A 21,131-nucleotide genomic window follows, 5' to 3' on the forward strand; every position below is an offset into this window, starting at 1 on the left:
ATGCTGGCAAACACCTGTAAAAATAAAATAAGAAATAAATCTCAATTAAGGAAAACTGAGTCTTTTTAGTCAATTGGAATCTATGCTCTGTAGTTCCAAAATATTAACTGCTGTAGAACCAAATCATGAGGCTCTGTAGAGATCTGGGAACATACTAACATTTATTAAACCAGTGCTCCGTGTCTGTTATTAGTTGTGTCAGTCAGCTTAGCTTTCCATCACTAACAAATAACTAAGAAAATCAACATATAAAGAGAATAGATTTATTTTCCGTCATGAATTGTGGCCTGGTTAAGCACAGCCTAAAATCATTTGAGAGGAGAAAATCTCAATGGACTTGCCTAGATCAGGTTGGTATGTTTGTGGGGAATAGGGAATTCATGTCTGAGGGCCCAGCCCACTGTGGGTAGCACTATTCCCACACAAGAGCCAATGAGCAAGTTAGCAAATACCACCTTTTCATTTTGATTTTTGCCTCATGGTTCTTGCCCTGAATTTTCTCAGTGGTTGATTGGGTCCTAGAGGTACAAGTCAAACAAATCTTATCCTTCCCCAAGTTCCTTCTGGTCACTGATTTATCACAGTTATAAGAGACTGGAACTATTTGGAATCCTGTTGCTTCAGGCCCTGTGGAGAGACAAGGGTGCTTACCTAAGTAGGCTCTGGTCTACTGTGCAACCTAGGGCATGCTGCCAAAGTCCTGAAGACTTCCCTCTAGATTCCAGCACCTTCCAGTGACAATGGGAAGCAAGCTGTACTCTAAGAACTCTGTGGGACACTGGCTGTTTCAATTATGGCACAGTGGTAACTGTCTTAATGCTCGTATCGTCTTTATAATGGCTAAATTACCATAATCATATTAAAGATAAAGGAGAGAGTTATGTAATACATCAAGGTTCACAGAGCTGGACACTGAAGAATTAAGGTTTGAATCCAGGAAGTTTAGCCACATGGTCTTCTGTTGTAACTAAGATATATTCACACCTTGTTGTATATTTTATTTTAGAACAGATACCATCTTGTCTCAGAGTCTCTGACCAGCGCCTTGCTAAAAATTCCTGCTGGGGCCACAGAACTTTTCTATTCCTAGTTAAATTAATCAAAGAGACAGCCTTAAGTTGAATTCTTTACCAGTGTTAGAAAGAAGAACCTATGGATCCTTTCTGATGGAGATGTAACCAAAAGCAAGATGAAAGAAAGAGAGAAGACAAGCCAACTGAATGTCATAAGGAGACAAAGAAAGACAGAAAAAGAAGAGAGTTTGGGAGGGAAGTAAGCAAGAGAAATAGATATAATGAAGAGTGCTGGGGGAGAGAGAAGGGGTAGGGAAAAGAAAAGAGAGGAATTAAGAATAAATCTGTGTATATGCTAAGTGTGAATCTTTCCAATCTGGCGCTTGTCTATTTCTAATTAGAAGTAGCTTCTGAGCGGTGGCAACAATCCTGTTCACTCCAGCTCAAATGATGCTTTTGTTATTTTTTGACATTATAGAGTTCCTTGGCTCTAATATCACGTTTGGGGCCAATTTCAGGGCTGCTTCCTAAAACAGTTGCTTCCTCTTTAGCAGGCTCAGATTACATAACGTCAGTTGCAGCCACCATGTGTTACAAATGTGTTTTACTTGACAAGTTCTGAAGCAGAGTCATGAACCTATTCACAATAGATATCCAGAGAGACCTTCCCTGGAGGACAATGAAAAGCCCTTTGCAGCCTGCCATAAATGGCTTGATGCAGGCTGCAGCCTCTGCCCCCTTCCTGTACTTCACAAGATCAGGTTTTGTGCTTTGAATTTTTAGTCACATATAGGAGTTTTCAAATGACCTGTGCTGGGTAAGTTTTTGTCAACTTGACTCAAGCTACAGTCATCTGGGAAAGGAGAACCAAACCGAGAAAACGCTTCCAGCAGACTTGCCTACAGGCCAGTCAGTCTGCTGGAAGCATTTTCTTGATTAATGATTCCTTGGGAGGGCCCAGCCCACTGTGTGTGATGTCACACCTGGGCACGTGGTCCTGGGTTATCCAAAAGATCAAGCTGAGGAAGGTATGGCGAGCACATCACACCAGTAAGCATTTGTATTGGCTGGTTTGTGTGCCGTCTTGACACAGGCTAGAGTCATCGGAAAGGAAGGAGCCTCAGTTAAAGAGATGCCTCGATGAGATCTAGCTGTAAGGCATTTTCTCAATTAGTGATTAATGGGGAGGGTCTAGCCTGTGTTGGTTGGTGCTATCCCTGGGCTGCTGGTCCTGCGTTTCATAAGAAAGAAGGCTTAAGTTGAATTCTTTACCAACGGTAGAAACAAGAACCTATGGAACCTTTCTGATGGAGATGTAACCAAAAGCAAGATGAAAGAAAGAGAAGAGAAGCCAACTGAATGTCATAAGGAGACAAAGAAAGACAGAAAAAGAAGAGAGTTTGGGAGGGAAGTAAGCAAGAGAAATAGATATAATGAAGAGTGCTGGGGGAGAGAGAAGGGGTAGGGAAAAGAAAAGGGAGGAATTAAGAATAAATTGCTTCATTGGAAGCAAGCCAGTAAAGAGCAGCCCCCATGGCCTTTGCATCAGTTCCTGTCTCAAGGTTCGGTCCTGTTTCAGTTCCTGTCCTGACTTCCTTCAATGATGAGTAGTGATATGGAAGTATAAGTCAAATAAACCCTTTCCTCCCCAACTTGCTTTCTATTGTTACATTGCAGAAACAGAAATCCCAACTAAGACATAATTCTTCCATGGACTTTGCTTGAGTTCCTGCCGTGAATTCCCTTTACGATGTACTATATACTGTAAACTGAAGGTCCTCCTTGAGTTACCTTTGGTCATGGTCTTTATCATAACAATAGAAAGCTTAGGTATAACCACGTACATTTTTAATGACCTGATTAGCTTTTCTTCCTCCTTTACTGAAAAGTTGAATAGAGATGGTCGCAATTTGTAATAAACAGAGCTGAATATTGATCTTCAAAACAAAATAGAGTGGATGAGTTTGGAGTTATACAAACAAAAAGTAAGACAATAGTTGTCTGTGTGAGAGAGAGAGGGAGGAGAGATCGATGATAGATAGATGATAGGAGAGAGAGAGAGAGAGAGAGAGAGAGAGAGAGAGAGAGAGAGAGAGATTCAATGTTTTCCAGATGGACTACTGAGAGTACTTAATTGAAAATGTGTATTTTCGAACAGTTCATCCATTATTCTAAGTTTAGATGAAGAGTGTTTTGAAAATCCTAAGTGAAAGGATTGTAAGCACCTCACTATTTCCCACCCAAAGGAAAAAATCTTTACTGCCTATTTCAGCTGCTGGTGGTTCCATCAGGCATTCTTGGCTTGTGGCTGTAACACTACAATTCCTGCTTTATCTTCAAACTATCTTCCACTTGTCTTTCCTTTTATAATTTATTTTTATAAAGATACTACTGTGGAATTTTATAAAGATAATACTATACCTCATATTAATCCAACATAATCTCATCACAAATTACCACTACTACATAGACTCTGAATGAGACCTTGTTCTGAGCTTCTGGGAACCATGTATTCTTGCAACTTAGTTGAACCCACTGCCAAAAACATTCTTGCTTCTTGGTTGCATTTACACCAAAGTGCCATAATTCCTTGCAGTTACATGTAAAAGTGCTGCTTCCTTAGTGAAACGATGGTAGATGTGTTTGTGGTACAGGCACGTGTACACGGGTCCTGTTTATCTGCAGAGTTTGGATCTGAAGTCTTCTCTAAAAGGTCCCAGGCTAAATGCTTGTTCCAGAGCCTGTGGTACTGTTAAGAAGTGGTGGGATCTTTAAAGGGCGGGACCTAGTGGCAAGAGATTACTACAGGTATTCTAGAAGGGTATATTATGACCTCAGCACCTTCCTTTCTGTCTTTACTGCCTAGATATCGTAAACTGTGCAGCTTTGCTCCACCACACACTGCCCATCGTCATGGTTCTGCAGACCTCAAAGCAACAGATGAGCTGAATGTGTACTGAATCCTCCGAAACTGTAAGTTGAAATAAACATTCTGTCTTCTGTGACTCATAGAGTACTTCTTCAGTGCTCGCAAGTTGACTGGGACAGTGTCACTGCACATATATAGTAACATTAAAAGTTGATAACCGAGACAGGCATGGAGATTCATACTGTAGCTACATCTCTCAAGAGACTGACACTGAATGATTGTCATGAGTTCAAGGCCATCCTGTGCCACACAAAGATTTCAAGCCTAAACATTCTCCTTTCTGGAGAAAAATTGGTCATTCAATATTAGTTCTCATATTATTTTTAATTAATTGTATGTGTATATGTGAATATCTACACACATATATCTCCAGGTAAGAACTGGAGTTACAGGTGGGTATGAGATACCATTTTGGTACTAGGAACTGAATTCTAGTCTTCTGCCAGTGTAGAAAGTAAGTGTTCTTAACCACTGGGCAAAAGTCACCAGGCCTCTCACATTATTTTTTTAAAGATGTCAAGAAATCCCTACTTGGACATTATTATGGAACTGATCCAACTGTTATATGATGTCATCTTTGGCTTATAGATATTTGGCACTCAAAAATTTCCTCTTTGGGACATAATACACAGGAATTCCTTAACTCATTTTCTAAAGCTCAAGTTAGAGTTTATTATACCAGACATCCAATATTCAGAGTTGATCCACAGTGACACCATCTGCTTTACATACTTTTAACTGTAACATTTTACCATATTTTCTTCAGTGTTGTGGACTGAATGTGTCCTGTAATCCCAGTTTCTGTGTTGATGCCTTAATTAGAAAATTGATGGTACTTTGGTGTCAGCCCTTGTGGAGATAATCAGTTATGAGTGTGTATTTCTTGTGATGGAATGAGTACCTGACAGAGGCAACTTCAGTCCAGTCTGGCATGGTGGCTCATGTTGGTAACTCCAGCACCAGGGATGCAGAAGGATGAGGTTCACCTTAAGTCAAAGTGCCACTACAGCCACACAGGGAGTTGCAAGACAGTGTGGGGTACAGGAGAAGGCACTACCTCAAAAACTATTCAAACAAAAATTTTAACATATAAAATGGACGATTTTCTTTAACTTTATCTATGTCTCTCCTTTCTCTCTCTCTCTCATGTGTAAACATATTTGTAAGAACAGTAAAAAGTTAAAAAGCAAACAAACCATAAAACCAAAGCAGTCACGATAGGCTGTCAGGGGGATTACCATGACTCTGAGGCTATCCTTAGCTACATGGTGAGTTCCAAGTTACTCAGAACTACAACACGACGGTTTTAAAGAACCAACAAAAATCTGCTAGTACTTGGCTTTTTCAAAGATCATGACAACATGAGAATAAGAACTCTCCTCAAACATAAAACAATCGAGAAAGAAGGAAAACTACCAAGTGGACTGAAATGATTTTTTTATCCTCAATTGAATATTTACTTGATTTAAGGTATGCAGATTTGAGAACAATTTAAGAAAAAAAATGGCAAATTTTCAGACTCCGTATAAGGGGGAGATAAATAGCATCAATGATTATACATAGAGTGCACATCAGGATTCAAGCTCCTTATGTGCTCTGTGTAAGCTCTCTTCCTACTTACACGTGCCGTTTCCATGTTCTGACCTGTGTCAGCATTCTATGAAAAGAGGGGCATTACTACAAGCACAATCATTTTAATAAGACTAGAACCAATATTGGCAGTTCCAGAATTAGAAAGCGTAAAAAGCAATAGAATGACATAAAAAGTAATCTCATGATTTAACATTAAATGTGATTATGCACAAGGCGTTCTATAATCTGTTTACATCTCAGACAATGGTAATTATTTTCTGCATTTAGTAGTCTTCATTGTATGAGAAATGTTCACTCGTATATTATGCAAAATAAGAGGTCTTATTGATTCTGCTTAGTAAGTCCAGATAGCTAATGATTGTTTCATGTTTGTGGTTTGCTCCTAGCCTTCTTGATATGCAGCCACTTTCACTACCATCTTCTATTTCTTGTAACTTGGTGTCACACATACGGCATATGGTCCTTGTAGCAGCCTGTGCTTACAACTCTGGATGATTGGTTAGGAAAAATTGAATGGCATGAATAAGTTGTAGCGAGTTGTGTTCCTTTCATTCAAGAGTGCCTTCTGGAAATGAACTATGACATCTCTTTATCAAGATTGTACAAAGATGAGAAAGATAACAGACAGCTTAGGGATGTGACTTTGCTACATTGGAAGAGGCTGGTGTTTGCCTGTGGGTGTTCTTTCAGCATGCTTCCCCTGCGCCCCTGGGACTCTCTTCAATTCAAATATATAATTAAAGATTTCCTATGGGGATTAGGTGGATCTGGAAAGATGAAGGTGATTTATACATATTACCCATATCACTGAAATGACAGGGAGTATAACGCCCAGCCTCAATCAAACTTTTCCTTTAGTGATGCTTACGTGTGGTTACATGAAAGCTCTTATACTGTAGCCAGGCCAGCTTACTGAGTCTCCTGCTGCTTTGGCTGGAATAAATTTGGAATAAATGCATGCATATCATTTTTATTTGCTTCTTAGAATATGCTCTATTTCAAACCCCACAGAATCACCACATCCTCCTAGTACATTTCAACCTGAGTTCCTTAATGTAAAAGTAGAACTATACCGAGGGGGAGGGATCTTTATGATAATAATGTTATGAAAATGTAATCTAAAGAAAAAATTGGGACATTTAAACTACCATTGATCCTTGTAAGGTGAGGGGACTTGACATTTCATCTCTGGAATAGTCTTGAGTTGAGTAATAAACTTTATTGAGAAAACATCACGCTCACTGATACCTTACCTAGCAGCCTCCTTTATATTGATGTGATGTTTGAGATAATGACCTGTGTCTCCACTTCTTAGTTTTCCCTCTATCTTCACAGATAGTCAATAAACATATACACAGTTAGTGTATTGAAGGGTATTCGTCTTAGAGATAGGTTTTGGTTTAAAGTTATCTTTTCAATTGTTAATTGTTTTGAGAGGACCTGGAGTTTCCTTTACAGCTCGGAATGATCTTAACTTGTCAACTTCCTGCTTTACCTTCCTGAGTGCTGAGCCTACAGATGTGTGTATCACCAAACCTGTATACAAATTGTCTTAAAGGAGTTGTTTGGAGGGATGATAAATAATTTATTTAAACCTAACTGGAACCTAAGCTTTCTGAACACCTCCAAGAAATGTGAAAACCTGTTGAATTTTTCTGAGAAATATTGATTGCCTAAGTTATCAATTGCTGCTCTGAAAAAGAGAGGAAGATGGGAGGATACACCTTCCGAGAAAGTGAGAGAGCATGGCTCATGTATGTACAGAGCAGCTTTAGTATAGACTTGTCATCATGCATCTCATACATGATGAATGTATATCCAAGTTTAACTATTAGTGAGGGAACCGGCAGCCTGGAAAGCATTTAGGAAGCACTCTGGAGTGGACCGCTTAATGGATTCTCATGCAAATGATCACAGAGCCCAGGCTGCAGAATAAGACCTTTTGTAATAACTACAAACAAATTAGATTATCTCTGTCTACTTACAAATCTCTTAGAGGGCCAAGAATGCAATTATGACAGGAAATTCATTTAAAGAATTAAGATTATATCTTCAGTGAGTCTTGAATGATTTTTAGAAGCCTTCTGGATCATCTAGTCTAAGACTAATGACCCAAGCCCAAGCCTGAGACACTCATATCTACAGGCTGCTCCCAGGTGTTGTAGGAAAATAATTTTCTCCTGCTGGTCTAACAGAGCTTGGGAAGTTTGGCGTGCTTGCTAAGGCTGAGACCTGGTATGACACAGTGTGCGCTGATTGTACCCATCTCCTTGGTGATTTATGGGCATCGGTCCCACATATGAAATGTGATGCAAATTCCTTAATTATGTGTTTGTCATCTTTAACTACAATAAGATTTATTTTCCAATATGTGACTGCAGGTATAGTATTGATTGCAACTTATTCAATTATATCATGGTAAGGAGGAAGAGCAAATAATGGCAAGAAGAAAGGAAACACACATACATACACATGCACACACATGTGCATGCGCACACATAACATACTTCGACGTACCATGTTTTAAGTTTATCCACAAATCCAAAGATGATTCACCAGTAACACCATTTTCTATTATATAAAAGGTCTCGCAGGTCTTTTGTTTCCCTTTTATTGAAAATAGACTGTTTTCCTCACATAATATATCCCGATTATGGTTCGCCATCCCGTACTGCTCCTATATCCTCCCCACCTCTTCTCCCATCTGTACCACTCCTTTTTGGTCTCTCACTGGAAAACAATAGGCTGCTACGAGATAAAAATAAGCTGTAGCAGAATAAAATGTAATAAAACAAAACCTATCACAGTGAGGTTAGAGAAGACAAACCGAAAGAAGGAAAAGAGGCCAGTAAAAGGCAAAAGAATCAGAGACCCAGTCATTCACTCGCTCAGTAATTCCACACAAGCACTCAGCTGGAAGCCATGGTATTCACATAGAGGACCTGGTGCTGATCCAGGCAGGTTCTGTGTATGTACCTTCAGTTTCTGAGTCTCAGAGGTCTTAAAGTCAAGGTACAGATTATAATACAAATATTATGAATTTAAAATGCTTATCAGAAGCATATCTTTGTTGAACATATATTTTACTACTTCTCAGTCAAAGTAGTTTATGAAGATTCTATTAGATTGTGTGGGCATTGAGAAAATAGAAGAATTTTAAAGCTTTCATATTTATAATCTCATCATAAAAAACTGAATCTTACACTATCGTAAGACTTTTTAAAAACATATAAAACATGAAATGTATACTTGCACTATATACCACATTTATAGCCACTTTAACCAATATTACAAAACTTACCCAAAGATACATCTTGTTTATTAAACTTATATTCTTATGAAAAATATTTCTGAGCTTTTATTTTGGCAAGAATAGATTTTTTTATTCTTAAATACCTGGCATACTTAAGGTATAAATTCAGCTTTCTTATTTTTCTGGGAGTCTGGGAATACTACAGTCATCAAACACTTAATCAGAACAGTCCCCCTTTGTTCTGAGAGAGAGTTTGTAATTTATCAATGCTCTTCACAGTTAAGGAAATATTTCCCCTCTTTACAAAGGGAGTTTTCTCCACTATAGACACAAAAAGATGAAGTTTCTATTGCAGAATTACAACACTAGTATTGTTATAGATCTCCAGGGAAGTCTTTCTCTACAGAGGGTGTAGAATGCTTGATGAATTTCTATCAATTTTATTCATTTTTTAGATAGACAAGAAGATAAGCAATGAGAATGACTAAGAAATCCAGCTTAAGTACAGTCATATTAGGAGACCTGACCAACACCAGCTACGGAACAACGATCAAAAGGAGGAAAAGTGGAGGCAATGGAAAATACGATCAACAGACGTGTAATTTTAATGTCACTTGAAATTAATTCTCAGGGTCACACGTTGGTACAGACAACCTGTATCAGCCAAATTCCTCTGAATAATATTAAGTGAGCTTCTAATTCAAAAACTGTCTAGTTTAAAAATGTTAATCTTAAATTGATGATCAACTTAAATTGGTCATCAAAAGAACATATAATCTAATAAAAATGGAATACATACTTAAACAGAGAACTCTCAACAGAGGAATCTAAAATGACTGAAAGACAATTAAGGAAATGTTCAACATCCTTAGTCAGCAGAGAAATGCAAATGAAAATAACTGTGAAATTTCATCTTACACCTGTAAGAATGACTAAGTTCAAAAACACTGATGACAACTTTTACTGGAGAGGTTGTGGGGTAAAGGGAACACTCCTGCATTGCTGGTGGGAATGCAAGCTGGTACAGCCCCTTTGGATGTCAGTGTGGCATTTCTCAGAAAATTAGGAAACAACCTTCTTCAAAATTCAGTATTACCACTTTTGGGTATATGTCCATAGGATGCTCAATCATGCCACAAGGACATGTGCTCAACTATGTTCATAGCAGCATTGTTTGTCATAGCCAGAACCTGGAAACAACCTATATGCCCTTCAACTGAAGAATGGATAAGGAAAATGTGGTACATTTACACAATGGACTAGTATACAGCAGAAAAAAAATAATGACATCTTGAATTTTGTGGGCAAATGGATAGAGCTAGAAAACATCATATTGAGTGAGGTAACCCAGACCCAGAAAGACAATAATCACATGTACTCATTCATAAGTGGTTTTTAAATATGAAGCAAAGAAAACCAGCCCACAAATCACAATCCAAGAGAACCTAGACGACAATGAGGACCCTAAGAGAGACATACATAAATCTAATCTACATGGAAAGTAGAAAAAGACAAGATCCCCTGAATAAATTGGGAGCATGGAGACCATGGGAGAGGGTTGAGGGGGAGGGGAGAGGCAGAGAGGTAAGCAGAGAAAAAATGTAGAGATCAACAAAAATCAATAAAAAAATATTAATCTTATAGGTTTTAAATAGATAAATCCCAACACTAATTTAACTTTTCACCTAGAAGCATGAGAGTGGGAATCCAGAGTCACTAAAGCTTGTGAGCAAACCAGGCTCTAGGTAATAGTCCAGGAATCACATACTAAAAGTGCTGACAAAATTGGAGGCAAAACTGGTTAATGTCCATTCTATTAACTATTTCTAAGTTTGGGACAAATAGAAAAAAAAATTAGGAAGAGCCAAAACTCCCTAAATAATAGCACTAACTTTTGACTGTTGAAAATATGAACTTGAGCTACTAAGAATTTAACATTCTGCTCATTCTAGGCAATCTACATCATTAAGAAGCAGACAGTTATGCACATGCTACTAAAATTGGATGAAGGCATTGGAATGGGAATGGTTTTATCTTTAAAATATCTTATCTTTTTATAGCGAAAACCTTGGAGAGTGACTGGACGGTGTCCAGGGCAAACAGCCTTGGCTTCAAACTCCCTTTGCCATTGTAGCTGTTTCTAATTAACCCCCCTCCCCCGGAAATTTTTTGCCAACTTAAATTCCAGACTAAAAGTTCTTATTAAATCTGTACAATAAATCAGCTTTTAGTACATCTGGCTGCAGAAAAAAAATGAAGTTATTGCCATAAACACAGATACTCTTTAATACAGATCATAATGGGATGGCTTCACTTCAAAACAACAGTTCCAGTGGGTGTGATTAGAAGCAGCGGGCAACCTCGCACAGCTCGCAAGCATGAACATATTCACGCAGACAAAACAACCCCAAGCCTTTCAGACTTCTGCTTCTTCTTTTTTGTTTTCTTGTGTGCAGTTCAATGCTTCTGCTGAACATCTGCTGTGTGTTTAATTGGATATAGTATTAGCCAAGTGCGAGGAGCACACGCTATGTTTCATTTCTGATCTGCTTCAACTCTTGACCTTGTTTGACACGCTGTATAGAAATGTCAAAAATGCCTCAGTCAAGTCCTGCAAACACCTGCAAGTGCTCTGAGCTTGATTGCAGGCAGCTGATGTTGATTGCAATGAGTGTTGGCTGTTTTTTTTTTTTTCCTTCAGACTTTCTAACGGGTAGAAATTAGAATTGAGGAAGACAGTTGGGTCACTTCCATTCTTTCATTACAGTTCCAGTGAACACATGAACAAGTTATTCTGTTCAGACGGTGGAATTCTAGCATTCCAGGGTGGGGATTTGGAGTGGGGAGCTTCCTTTGTATTTAAAGGCAACTCTAGGAAGTACTGCTTTCACTAGCATGACCTTTCCTTTACTAAGTTTACTCCAATCTCTCCTCTCTAGATTCCTTTTAATATCAAGTAGTTCTCCTTGCCTGAATTATATTCCAGGTCCTTTTGCTCTTTGCAAGCATGAACTAAGGAATTCTTACTTTAAAAGCCCAGAATCGGAAATGTTTCAAAATCTGAAACTTTTTAGGTATTGACAAGATAACTCAAATGGAAAAATTCCACAGCATGAAAATTAATTTCATTCACAAAATGGTTTAAAAGACAGCATAAATTCGGGCTATGAAGAAAAAGTATATAGAAAACACAAATGTGATAGTGCTGAGACCTAGGTCTCATCCCAAGGAAACCTCTTTGTAGACCTACAAATATTTTAACATTTTGAACAGTCTCAAATCCAAGCATTTGTGGTCCAAATAACTTCAGCTAAAGGACACTCAAGCTGTATCGTTTCCCCTTCAATGTATTCAGGCAAAGATGTATATAGTTCGTCTGTAGTGACGTGGGCAGATGGATTTTACAAAAAAAAAAAAAAAAAAAAAATGTGTCCCAGCCTATGGGGTGAATTTGTAACTCACCAAAATTCAAAGTAAGCGTGAAATGGGATAATCAGGGACATTCTGAATCTCTTAAGCTTTAGAATCTTCTGGGTGGCTAGTCCAAGGCCCCAGTGACCAATTCTTCAAGGCCTTTCCTAGTAAAGTCACTTCTTCCTGTGGTGTGGTAGCATGTCCCGTGCAGGATTCTATAGCTCTCCTGAGGTGCCTGTCTCCCACAGTGTTAGGTCTTTCTGTTTGACCATGTCGTTGATTTTACTCTGGTATTTTTCTAATTAACAAAATACCCGTTCTGTGCTATGAAGTTTTCTGAGAATAGCTACATGCATCTGTGAATCACAAAAATGACTTAATTTTTGTCTTGTAGTGATCAGGGATGTTTTGACTTCTCCACATCCTCTCAGCATGGGAACCTTTCAGAGAGCTCTGGGTGTTTAGCTGTCCTGAAATAGACTTCTTAGAGAAAGAAACGGAACAGAATGTTTACATCGAAGTGCTAGGGTGGATAATAATCATATGTAGCACTTAGATAGATTTTATTCCCCACATACTTTACAAACAATATCTAAATAAACATTTCACCATTTCATTAAATAGATAAATAAGCAGTATCATCTCAGCATTATGTTCCATGGAGAGGAACTGGTTTATAACTGCGATAAGTAGGAGATTATTTCAGAATAATGATTCTCACTCCCATGCCTGTCTGTAAGCCTGACTCCAACTACCTGTTCCAATTTTCTCTTCAAGGGAACAGATTAATTGGTACTAGTGTTGTCCATTGTGAAAGTGCAGTCAGAGCCATTCAAAGAGCTATGGAGAGTTGGGAGCTTGGGAAGTTTCCTTCACAGAATTGGCAAGATAAAGAAAAATAAATACATATGTGAAATCTATGAAGTAGGGAACCAAAGAGCCTGACTCAGAGAGCTAGGTCTCCCTTGGCCATCATTCCCATGCTTTGTGGGCAGGCAATCCAGCTGTTCCCAAGGCCTGGTGGAAGGTGGTGTACAGTTCACATTTGGTGAGCTTTAATTAGAGACTGCAACCTTTGCAACAGTGAGAAGCCTAAGTATTTCTTCTCTTATAATTTCCTCAGGGTGTTCACCAGCCTTGGGGAAGGTTATTTGCATGTGTCTGTTACTGGATTCATATTGTATTGTACTTCTCTTTGTGAGCAAACACTACATCTTCTTCCATTTAAAAAAGGCATGTGGACTTACTTCTCTGCTATCAAGTACAGTTTGTTTCTGAATGATGGTGTGATACGAAATTAGACATCTACAGTTTAATCGCTCAATGGCTTTGTTTGTTAAAGGTCCAAGTACAAAAAAATCAGGTTTCATATATGCTTCCACATAAACTGAAAGTCTGTAGAGGAACAGAATCATGGTGAATGGTGTAAATATAATTGCTTCACTAACCTGGTAAGCTTGTTGTCTGGAGTCCTGGAGACTTGGTAACACCTACATGAATGACTCTTCATGTGATTACCAAAATAATGTGTTTGAAGTAGGAGTATAGAGGGGGATCCAAGAAGGTACTGGAGGACATTCTCACCACCACCAATATCTGTGAATTACTTTATCAACACTCTCATTGTGCTCATAATTTGACGATGTTATAAATGCATTCATAAAGCTTGGATGAAAGGAGATCATCAGTTTTCACCTTACTTATGTTTGATCTCTAAAGGATTAGTCTACCATAGTCACTGTAGAATAATGGGTTCTAGAGTTTGGAAATATGATATGATGCTAAGACAGCATTTAACTAGAAAACTTGAAAGAAAGTCAGGATGATTTTGCCAAACAAACAAAAAAGTAGCTGGGTCCAAGGAATGATGAATTTCTTAGAGTCTAAAATGTCTTTGATTCCAAAAGTAGAAAGTTCAGGTAGAGGACCTTGAGACAATGGAGGCTTCGTAACCTCATGAACTTCAAATCACGTGCATCCACGAAACACAGCAGAAGTGGCAGATTTGAGGACAAGAGCCGTCTGTGAGGAAGGTTGAGGTCGGCTGCTTAGGCTGTCTGTCTCCATTAGGATGGCATCCCAGGAAGAGCAAACAGATTGTGGAAGAGTCAAGATGTGCTCCTCTGAGCACAGCGAGTGCCATAATTTGCCGCACTCGTTGGAACAGGTGATTCCGATAGCTATGCGCCTCCCATAGAACCACCTGTAGGGAAGTGAAATAGATTCAACTGCTGAAAATTTCCCAAAGATATGAAAAGTATTTCTTCTCAGAGGCTGCAAGAAGTTTGGAGGTCTAAGAGGGTGTAAAATCTTTGTGAGATATTGGAGTCTTGAGTAAGCTGGTGAGATAGACGATACTTGTGAGTCATTCTTTCACCACTATTTTATTTATTTAGGTGCTCTTTTTCAAATTTATTTTTTAACAGTTTATGTGTCAGAAAGAGAGAAAGTGAGAGAATGAGAGAGAAGGAGGAAGGAGGAGAAAGAGGAAGAAGAGAAGGGGGAGTTGAGAGTTTATGTGTATTTCATGCATATAGGTGCCCACAAAGGGCAGAAGAGGGTGTCAGAACTCCTGGAACTGACCGGCATTACAGCCATTGCAAGCAGCCTGAAGTGGCTGTTAGGAACTGAACCTGGGTTCCCTGTAAGAGCAGTACAACCTGGGTGCCCTGTAAGAGCAGTACAACCTGGGTGCCCTGTAAGAGCAGTACAGCCTGGGTGCCCTGTAAGAGCAGTAAGTACTCTCAAGTGCTGAACCATCTCTCTAGCCTCTAAAAAGTATTTTGAACGAAACAAGCATAATTAGATCCAAAATAACAACCATTCTATAGTTTCACTTGTAATGTTTGAGACCAGAAAGTAGGTCAAGGTTACTTTTAATAACTTTTCATAGTATTTTCAAGGCCAGTTTATGATTTTCATCATATTGATCGAAACAATTCCCTGTGGATCAGTGTTCTACATGTTTCATATAGAAATTCCTTATATCTTGCACTTTGCAATTTTATAAACATAGCAATTGCAATATGTTTTTATTTTTATTTTGTGACACATTTTAAAAGGAGAAAACCAAGTCCCAGAAGCAGTAGTAGAAAAGTATCTAAGTTTTTATGGATGTCTCGGGTAATGTCAACAAATTGTACCAAGAGTAAGGCATCTTAGAGCTATGTTAGGAATTCAGAGTATGATCTTAATTTTTATAGTTGAAAAATTTTATGTAATTCAGTTCAAAGATAAGGTAAACAGTGACTAAAAGAGATTCTGAGGTATTTTTTTTTTTTTTTTGGTTTTTCCAGACAGGGTTTCTCTGTGGTTTTGGAGCCTGTCCTGGAACTAGCTCTTGTAGACCAGGCTGGTCTCGAACTCACAGAGATCCGCCTGCCTCTGCCTCCCGAGTGCTGGTAACCCAGTCATTAAATAACAAGCTTCAAGATGCAATATTCTTCCCTAATTCATCTGACAGGTACCTCATGAGATGACTCATCTACATGACTTTAAACTTGGAGTGGGACAAGTGTGGCTTGGTGTCATCTCATCATTCCTCAGGGAGATGGGATCAGGGAGATGGGACAATTAACTTGCTAGGTCCAAGATGAGATGATTAATATATACCAATAGAATGGATCACTTGTAAAATCCATAGTACAGAAAAAGGAACTAACCATGGTCATCTAAGGAGGTTTGTAAAAATGAAAAAATAGTTTGTTTTCTTTTTTTTAAAAAATAGTAAAGACAAAGAAATTAAAAAGAAAAGAATGACTAACTACACCACAAATGCTCTATGATTTGACCTGTGGTAGATTTGCAGGCAACAAAGTGATAACACAGAAGATATGACATAATGTTAATCAGCTTTAGTCATATCCACATGAATTTAGGCTTTCCAATTCTATACCTATATTCTTTCCAATATTAATAATAACCTTATTTTATATACTAAGGCAGAACACTGAATCAGTCTGTTTAAATATACCAAAACTCCATAGCATGACCCTATTATTTCTTACGAAAGAGCATAGAATAGAATATGGGTCATCTTTGCACCTCATGTCAAGAGGTCTAGTTATTGAAGTTCAAAGAGGACCTGGTTCCTAAAGAGTGTGCATTGAAGATATCTAACAGCACAGGTCGCAGGGGAGTTGGCCTTCGAGGAAGGACTCCAGGACGGAAAGTGCTCTACATAGATTAAAAGCTCACACCTCACCTAGCTTGTACTGTCACATTTTCTAAATTGTGTATATGTTACCCTTGAAGCTTGCTAGGATATTTATTTTGTATAATCAATGTTATTTTTGCTTTTCTTTGATGGAGGAAGGTCATTGGCTAATAAAGAAACTGCCTAGGCCCATTTGATTGGCCAGCCTTTAGGTGGGTGGAGTAAACAAAACAGAATTCTGGGAGAAAGAAGCCGAGTGAGTCGCCATGATTCTCCCACTCCAGACAGACGCAGGTTAAGATCTTTCCTGGTAAGCCAGCTCGTGGTACTACACAGAATATTAGAAATGGGTTAGATCAATATGTAAGAGCTAGCCAATAAGAGGCCGGAACTAATGGGCCAGGCAGTGATTAAAAGAATACAGTTTCCGTGTAATTATTTCGGGGCATAAGCTAGCCATGTGGGCGGCCGGGTGCCGGAGACTCAGCCCCGCCGCTCCTATTACAACATTTCTTTAACAGAACGTATAGTTTAAGGACTTAATTTTGTCTCTACTGAGATACTCAAGATTTTTCTTACCTTGTTTTTAGAAACTGATGCTGTGTAAACCCTGACCACTTACTTTGTGCCTTCTGAAATGGATGACTTCTGTGTATAACACCAGAGGAAAGGACAAGTAGACTTTTCCCTTCTTAAAAGAACAAGAAATTGTTTCTGCAGAATCAACTTGATTGTTACTGAATCACGAAAAAATGATAATTAGGTACCAACTTTTCATACTCTTAATAAGTCCTCTTAGTGCTTATGATACTCATTAAAGTGAGAATCCTGTAGACTACATACTTACCACCACAGAATTTTCACATCCTTAATGTCTCAAGTTATTTTACCTATTATATTTTATTTAAAAAACAAAAAAAAACACCTATTTTTTTTTTCATTTTACATACCAAGCCCAGTTTCTACTCCCTCCCCTCCTCCTGTTCTCTCCACCTTCAACATAGAGTGGCTCCTAAATTTGTACAGATGCTATTGACTTCTTGAAATGATCACACCTGGAGTTGTTGTATAAAATGTCTTGCACTGGGCACCCTGACTTCTCTTAGAACTGGAGAGGGAGGGGGGAGGAGGAGGACAAGTGGGAGGGAAATGGGAGGAGAGGAGGAGGTGGAAATTTTTAATAAATAAATAAATAAAAAGAAAGGGAGGGAGCAAAGAAAATATATAGCTCAATAAAATCAATAAAAATATTTTTAAAAAGAAATAAAAATAAAAAATAAAATGTCCTGCCCTTTAAATTTATCTAACTATTACTTTATTTAACTATTACTTACAGTTTCCCCACAGATTTCCTGAGTACTAGCTGCTTTAGTACATGTCTACTTTGGTGCATGCTGAATCCATTGGTTAACATTAAACAGAGGTGCACTTGTATATAGACTATGTTTCTTCCCACCATTGGTCTCTCTGCTATTGTAGAGGTCTTTTTTTTTAATCTTTTGGTTATAAAGATATCTCTCAGATCAACCATTCTAAAGTTAAGTTTGCTCTATCTTGAATAGAAAGTTATACTCCCATGTAAAACTGACCTTATGGTGAATTCCTTGATAGCTCATAGCATGGTAGTCTTATCATTTTTTTCTACACAATTATCTCTATAGACAAAGACAGTTAAATTATGTCATTCTTCTGCTCAATCCTTACCACCAGTGCCTTCTCTCCATCATATCATAGGTCTCTACAAACTCTTTCCCCAGAAACCAGTGTCCTATAACCTCACCCTTCCTCTTGCTATAGCAGCCTTATTTGTGGAAGGGAGCTAAAGAACCCTGGTGCTTTGTTGTTCCTTGCTTGGAATGTTTTCCTTCTCTTTATTTGCCATTTACATGGTGTTCTTCCTCAAGTACAACCTTATCTATGAGACCTTCTCTCAAAGCCTTTTTTTAGAACATTAACCCTTCCAACAGGAGTACCTGCCCCATTTCAATTATTATTTCCTGTAACACTTATCAATTGGCCTGCTAATATTTACTTGCTTCCTTCTTTGTTGCCTTAATGAGGGATGACAGAAATAAAGAGTGGTAGATAAATGTTCAATAGCATGACTGCAATTCTGGCATCACTCATCAAATTAGTAATGAGAAAGGAAAACAGTCTTGACAGCTGTCAGCTAGAAACTTGGAAGAAGCTGGTTTTTCTACTGTAGAATATAAAGTGTGTAATAAGATGCAATACTACACAAGATCATTCTGACACTCAAAGGGAAACAAAAAGCAGACCTTTTACTAGTCATGTCTGTGTAAAGACAGAACGTAAACACTATGGAAAGCAGGGCCCATATGGCTTGTCATATGTTATAACTACTGTTTCTTCCCAATGACAGCTTTTAATTCTGTTCTACTTCTCCCTCTTAGACATAAACTCTTTAGACAACAAGTATCCTATATTTAGAATTTCTTCCTTTTTCCTCCAGGCTCTGCTGACTGATAGTACTCCTTCCTGATGGCTCACTGTCTCTCCTTACATGTGTATGTGATATTCTTTGTTTTACATCTACAGTCAAATTTTCTACTTCCTCTTTTTATTTATATGTTCTCATGTAAGTGCATGAACACACACACACACAAACACACACACACACACACACACATGTGCTGCAGCATGAATATGGAGATTCCAGGACAACTCTGTAGATCAACCTTCAACTTCTACTTTTGTTTGAGGCAAATAGTCGCTACTGCATCTGGATTTATGAAGGTTTTGGTGATGTGAATTCAGGACATCACACTTTTGTGGCCAGTACTTACTTATTGAACCAACTCCCCAGGCTGTTATCATCTTCCTTTGATTCCATTATGAGCCTTTCTAGATATTCCAAAGTCATGCTATATCTCAAAGTCCTTGACTTGATCACATCCTCAAAGGTCTCCTTTTTCACATAAAATAAAATGTGTAGGTTCTAGGGGTTAATATCTTGGAGAAAAACTATTTAGACTATCACATATTTTACTGTCTTCCTTAATGGTGATTTAATATCAAAGCACATCTTCCTTGAACTACCATGAACCCAATTCCAAGCTATATACCTCACATCAGGTCTTTATAATTGTTTAATGACATGGCTCATGATTCCTTTACTGATGCATTCTGCATTGGTGGAAGTGTAACAAAGACATGTTTGTGTGACACAGGTAGGGTCTTGATACTTGTGCTGCTGGTTGGTTTCTGTCCATTTAACACAACTCTAGACACATCTGAGAAGAAAGAAGTCTTAACTGAAAAAGAGAGAGAAAGAAAGAAGAAAATGCCTCAATCAGATTGGCCTGCAGGCATTTTCTTGATTAAAGATTGATGTGGAAGTGTACCACCTGCTATGGCTGGTTCTACCCCTGGGCACATGGTCCTGGAGAACATAATAAAGCAGGCTGAGGAGCAAACCAGTAAGCAGCATCCTCCATGGCCTCTACTGCAGTTCCTTTTTCCAGGACCCTGCCTTGAGTTCCTGCCCAGACTTCCCTCAGTTGCTTTTTAGTCATGGTAACTTATAACAACAATAGAAATTCTAACTTAAGACAGTACTTTCTGGAGGGTGAATGTGAATGTTTGTGACTTTTATCTTTCCTTGCCTCCCAGTTTTCTAATTCTTTAAAACAGCATATAATCAGTGAAAAATCTGAAGTGATGACTTTTATGGAGCACTGAACTTTGTCAGCAAAAGAATAATTATAGCTCATGTATAACTATCACACACAAGGCAGCAATGGGCTCTTTTAAAGGATTACAAAGAATCAATTTGGTTTTGGGTTTGGCCATTAGGTATAATTTAAGTGTTCTCATATGCCTTGATCAAAACCCCAAAAATATTGAACTATTTTTGAAACTTATTGTAGAAGTTAAAGCTTATCATCTCAATGTACTGCCTTAGATAAAGGGCAAGGCCATTATTCTAAATGACATTTCATATGAAGTAACACATCATTTCTGATACCTGTGGTTTTGCCTTGGAACCTTTGTCACCTGAAATGACCTCTCAGTCAAGGCTTTTGAAAACTCTAAATCTCTGATGTGTGTTAAGTTTGGTTACAGAAATATATTTTAAAAGCCACACGAGTACCAGTGTTTTAAAGCATTGCATTACTATTAAAGTGGAGATAAAAAAAATTAAGAAAATTAACAGTTTTGACAAAAATTATCTTAACTGACTTTGCTTTTCTGTAGCTTAGAATAGTTATATGAAGCAGTAGATTTTGAGCGGAACTTCTTATTACCTGTGCAGGATAAACAACTAGAATGTACCTTTACCGTTTTCTTTGCTGTTATCCAGTATAGAGGTCGTAGTCTTTCTCACCTTTTTTTTTTCTTTTGAGACAGGGTTTCTCTGTATAGCCCTGTCTGTCCTGGAACTACTCTGTAGACCAGCCTCAAACTCACAGATATCCACCTGATTTCTGGAATTAAAGGTGTGCACCGCCACTGCTCAGCTCAAATTTTAAAAAATAATATTTTATTAATTCTTTGAGAGTTTCATACAGTATATTTTGATCTTATTCAACTCCATCTATTCACTCCTCCATACCCTCCCCTCCTCACCATACACCAAACTTTGTGTTTTCCTCTCTCTTCCTCCTTCCCTCCCCCTCTCCCTGTGTCTATTTAAAATTATTTCTTTTATTGTTAAGATTATCATACAATTACATCAGTTCTCCCTTCCATTTCCTACCTCCAAGATTTCCTATTTACCCCTTCTTGCTCTCTTTCAGATTCATATCTTCT

The sequence above is a fragment of the Chionomys nivalis genome, chromosome 10, assembly GCF_950005125.1.
Source record: "Chionomys nivalis chromosome 10, mChiNiv1.1, whole genome shotgun sequence".
Lineage (NCBI taxonomy): Eukaryota > Metazoa > Chordata > Mammalia > Rodentia > Cricetidae > Chionomys > Chionomys nivalis.